Here is a 5,838-nt window from a genome sequence, read left to right as displayed (position 1 = left end):
TACCGGCCGATTTGCTATGTGTATCATCCAAGACGAATAAGTGGATCATCCAGGACGAACAAGTGGATCTTCCAGGATGAACAAGTGGATCGTCCAGGACGATCACCAATAATTGATCATACCGGTCGAATTTAAAGTGTTAAAATGTATTGCCACGTGTATTATCCAGGATAATCATGTGGATCGTATGGTCCAATTTTCCATAAATTGAGCAAAGAATGAATAATGTCATCCAGGACAAAGAGAATCATCAAGGATGAATACAGTTGATTGAAGCGGAAGATGATCAAATAGTCCAAGCCGATAATGTATCGTTTAAGATGATAAGAAGCAGAAAGTTCAGAACAAACCAACATATGAAATTTTTTAAAAGGAGTTGAACCGATCATCCAGGATGATAGTATTATTGTCCAGGATAATGTTACCAAAGAAGTTTAAAACAGAGGATGGATGGGGATGATCAAAGAAGGCCAAATAACAACACCAGAAAAAGAAAACGACAAAAAATAAGAAAAAAAGAGAAAAAGGAAAAAAAACCAAAAAAAAAATTTAAGTATTTAATAAGGCATGAATATGATAAATGCTCAAAGTAATTGAACTTTAAAGACTTGTAAGACCAACGAGTTAACCTAGTCAAAATCCAAAAATGATAGAATATCTGATCCTGTTATTCCTAGCTCAGACTTCTTTCAGGGCAAAATCATCTTTTGAAAACAAAAGACCTAACTCTAAACAAACTAATTGGGTGAGAAAAAAGATCCGTTCAAAACTTGGTTCCAGAGAAAATATCTTATAGAATAATATGCCAAAGTAATTTGTCACAATCATGAAATTTTAGATCAAGTCTTTGAAAATATCAAGTAACACATGAATCCTTCTAATTTTTAAAAGTTTGAAAGAAAAGTAAGCTTGTCTTTTGTAGGCTCATTTTATGCCACTTATAAATTAAATGACACACTTTGCACATCTTTTGTTTTTTTATATACTTTGTGTATATTTCAATTTTTTGTGATCATTGCACATCTTTTTGTTTTGGCATCATTTGCCACTTTTTTGTTATTTATCCAAGCTAGATCCCTTTTTCAAAACACTTAAATACTTATAGGTGTGAGTAGAGCTTCTAGATATTAGAGAAGAAAAACTCACTCTCTAATATGAGAATGAATAAACCACAAAAAAAGACTCAAAATCATATGATAAATACAATAACAAGATTTTGAATAACTTGGAAGTTATATAAAAACTTTGAACATTATATATATAAAGTAGATTACTATAGAAAGATGGAAATGATCTTAATTGCATAATCCAGTTGTTAATTTGGAGATAAACTTTTGTTTAGAAAAAAAATTATCTCACTAAAAGAGGTTAGAGAGAGGGAAACCATAAATGGTGTATCTCCGTTTAACTAATTTAGAGATGTTTAAACATTGGATATAAATCTTCAAAAGATAAAAACTAGAAAAAAAAAATCTTAAAGCAAAAAGAAACCACAGTAAAAATAATTATAACAGCAAACATGAAAAGCTAACATAAAAATTAAGGCAAACAATAACAATAATTAACAGAGTAGTAAGCATATAATCCAGAAATTATTAAGCAGCAAGTTTAAGCAATTTATGAGCCACGAGCCTCCGCTGTCCAAGTACAATTTGCTCTCACAAGGTATTTGGTGAGAGCACTCCTAAAAAAATTATTAACAGTCAGATTTAGGAACACAAATAGGTTTGAGTCCCTTCTTATGAAAAGAAGAATGCAAAGCATATGTATTATGCTGTGAAACATGCAATTTAGGTCTCTACACCCAATGTGTACTAAGATGAATAGTGCAAGTATATGAGATGTGTCCTAGCATGCCACATGAAAAATATCTAACACCAGGAAAGGATTTACTAATTTGTTCGGGTTATAATACCTCTTCCTAGGTTTTGGCTTTATATCAAGTGTGGGTTTCATCCTATTTTTCTCAAGTGCATTCAATTCAGTTTTAAACTTCGAGTTAGCACATTTTAAAGTAGTATTATCAATTCTCAAATTGTGCTCCCTATGCTCAAATTTATCAATGTATGTCTTAAACTTAGATTCAAGTGAGAGGTAGGATGTTTTTAGTGAATTATGCTCAATAACCAACTCAGAGTGTTTTTTATTCAATTCATCAAACTCATCAAGTAATGGCATGAGATTACTATCAATTATAGAATGATCCTTAAGAAGAATTTCATGCTCTTTTTGTAAATTTAAAAATTCCAATTTTATGTTAGCATATGTTTCCTTAAGTTTCCTGTATAATGCATGAATTTGTTCAAAAACTTCAAGTAGTTGCTCATAGGTTAGTTCACATACTTCTTCTTATTCACTTTGACCAAGATGATCACTGCCATCAAGCATAATTTTTATTCACTTTTTCATAGTTAGTAAGTTCTCTTCCTAAGGCATGCAAAGAGGTAACAATTTGAATAAATTTGGTATACATTTCAGAAATTGATTCATAAGATTTCTTACGAAAAAGTTCATAATCATACAATTAAATATTCAAGCAAGATTTCTTAACTTCATTAGTTCCTTCATAAGTAATACACAATTTATCCCAAATCTCTTTACCTGTATAACAAGTTGAAATACGCATGTAATCTTCAGATTTCAAAGCACGGAAAAAATAGTTCAAATATTTTGTATTAAGTTGTGCTAGATTCCTATCATCAAGAGTCCATTCAGTAAAAGTAAGTGTAATAGTAAAATGCCATTAAGATTACCAGTTGGAGGTGTATAACCATCTTCAATAAGCATCCACATGCGATAGTCAATTGATTGTAAAAATGTAGACATGCATATTTTCTAAAAATCAAAAGGAATATTGTCAACCAAAGTTGGTCGGGTAATTGAGTATCCTTCCGCAGTATTATGATTATTGGAATTAGCCATGAATCAAAATTAAAAAAGTTTTTAAACTTATTTTTATGAATCCTGCTCTAATACTACTTGAAAGTTATGAATGTTAAGCTCTTATGAACTAGCCCAAGACTAACTAAGAGGGGGGGGGGGGGGGGGGGGGATGTGGGTTTGTTACTAATGACTGTGTAAACAAATCTTTCAATCAAAACAAAAAACTCAAAATTATAATTCACCACAAAGAAAAGTGTGGAAATTAAATGCTGAAAAATAGTAGTAAAGGAACACAGAGATTTATAGAGGTTCGGTCAACTCGACCTACGTCCACTCCCCGGAGGCACACTCCGAGTATTGTACTAAACTCAGTGTCTCTCCTTTTGCCCCCACAGTAAGGCAAAAAAGCCTTTACAAATCTCCTTTCCACTAACCCATATGAAGCAGAGATTCAAACTCCTTTTGCTTCCTCCAAAAGCAGGCAGAGAACCTAACTCATTTTGCTTCCTCCTGAAGCAGGCAGAGAACCTTGATCAGATGTTGAAGTTTACCTTTCTAGAATCCCCCAAGGACAAGGGACTATGAAGTGAGAAGACAACTTGGAACCTAGCTTGGAGCAACCTTTATGAAACCCCACAAAACTCCCCCTCACAAGTTCTTCCCTCTCTCAACCTCTCTCTTCCTCTCCTCTAGGCTCTCTCAGGTCAAGACAGCAGCAAAAGATGTTCTAAAGTGTAAATAAGAGCTCTTAAATAGAAGAGCTTCGAAATAGCTCATTAATTGCAACTTGCTGACTTTATCATCTAGGACGATGTTAATATCGTCCTGTACGATCAGTGCAATTTAAGCTTAATCAGCCAGGACAATATGGGACGATTATAAGAAATTTGTTCTTATCATCCATGACGATAAAATATCGACTTGTATGATTAGTACAAATCATGGAATATCATCCTGAACATCGCCCTGAATAAGAGCTATCTAATGTCCAATCATCCAGTGGATCGTCCCGGACGATCCTACAATCATCCAGGACAATGTGATCGTGTAATTAAACCTTAATTACTTTCCTTAATTACTAGATAAATTTAGGCATAATTATGCTGCATCGTCCAGGATGATGTCCTGGACGATGTCTAAAAATAACTAATACCTAAATAGATCTGGCAGCTGATTCTTTCTGATTTGAGCATATCGTCTCGACCGATACAAATATCCTCCAAGATGATGAGCTTAGTGACGGATGCCTTAACCAAGATACCCTAATTAGGGTTTTTATTTTTTAATGAATCTTCTAGAACTATATGGGTATCGTCTCAAACAATGTCCTCAAAATAAAGAACTCTAACAGGGACATAAAAATTTTCCAAAGTGTGTGTGTGCAAGGATTCTTAGAATTAGGAATAATAATATTTATAATAGACTCAAGAAAGGGAAAGAATTTTATAAACTGACTCTGACCAAATCTACCCAATCTTAAGCTAGTTCAAATTACAATCTTTATCATTTGGACCTGAAAAGTCAGTAGTCAAGGCAGTCATTGTGGGACAGAAATGTTTGCTATCATCAAAATCATATCCCTGAAAATAGATTAGCAACATATATCACTTGCTTGATTATTAGTTTATTAAATCTAAAGGCCATGTTAGATATGTTTTTCCCTCTCTTTTCCTTTTGTTTCTTTTGTTGGAGAGAAATGATTCTCGTTTCAATGGTATTACTACGAATTACAAGAGAATTATTCAAAAAGTTAAGGATAAAGTGGATGCACTTTATTTGGCTAATTTACTCTCTTTTAAGAATTTTAAGTACTTTTTATTTACTATGACCACTTTTTATATTAATATGAAGATGGATTATAGTAGGGAGATAAGGTGCATCTCTTGGAATAAGCCTCATCCCAATTCTTTTAAGTTGAATGTTACTAGTACTAAATTAGGTAATATTGTTGGCTATAGTGGTGTCATTAGAGATCATAATGGCATCTACTTGTTGGGGTTTGAGGGGCCGATTGCTAATGGTGATGTTAACTTTGCCATGTATTATACTGTGTGACATGGCTTAAGTCTTTGTGCTAACCATTCACTTAGTAATATTGTGCTGGAAGTTGGTTCTTCCCTTAACTACAATTCTCTCCATGTGGTGGATGATAGCATTTGTCATTCTGTTTTGTTTTACATTCGGAGGGACATTAGAGACATTTTGTACTCTCTAAACTGCTACTTTTCTATCATTTTGGATGATGGGAATGCTTGTGCGAAGAGTATGGCTATTTTGGGTTGTGATTTTAACGGAGTGATTGAGCTTATTTTTTCTCAGCTGCCTTTATTGTTAAAGGCCTTTTTAGACTTGATCAAATTAGCTTATCTTATGTTAATCATTAGTTTTGGCGCCTCTGCTCCCTTTTGGAGGCGGTGGGTTTCCCCTATCCTGCTGTATCTGATTTTGTTGCCTGGGGTTTTTCTATTTTTTCTGCTGTTTCTTGTCTGGTTACCTGCGGGTGTTTGGTTTGCCTCACAGCTCAGGATTGTTTGTTTCTGCTTCTTGATTTTTTTGGCTGGTGGTTTTTTTCTCTTCATCTATGCTTGGCTATTTTTTAATCCTTGTGTTGTTTTACTGCACTCAGCGCTTTTGGTTTGGTTATTTACTGCAACTTGTTCTTCCTCTATTTTTTAGATTACCTGGAGTTTTGGTTGGTTATCTTTAAACTGTTGTTGGGGTATTCCCATTCCATCTCCTTGCCTGGGAGTTTTCTAGGATGCAGGTTATGGTTGTGCGGTTCTGGGATCCTGAAAGGCTTAATTTGGTTTCCTTTGTGCATGCTAGATCTTATTTACCCGACTTTGCCTGACTCTACTTTAGAGTTTCTTCAAGCTTGGTATGGTCAGTATGTTGAGAGCATTGATGTTGCTGATTGGCTGTATCTTTTTTTGGTGCAGGTTAACTTTGGTTGTG

The sequence above is a fragment of the Dendrobium catenatum genome, unplaced genomic scaffold, assembly GCF_001605985.2.
Source record: "Dendrobium catenatum unplaced genomic scaffold, ASM160598v2 fragScaff_scaffold_911, whole genome shotgun sequence".
Classification (NCBI taxonomy): Eukaryota; Viridiplantae; Streptophyta; class Magnoliopsida; order Asparagales; family Orchidaceae; genus Dendrobium; species Dendrobium catenatum.
Note: the sequence above shows the minus strand (reverse complement) of the source record.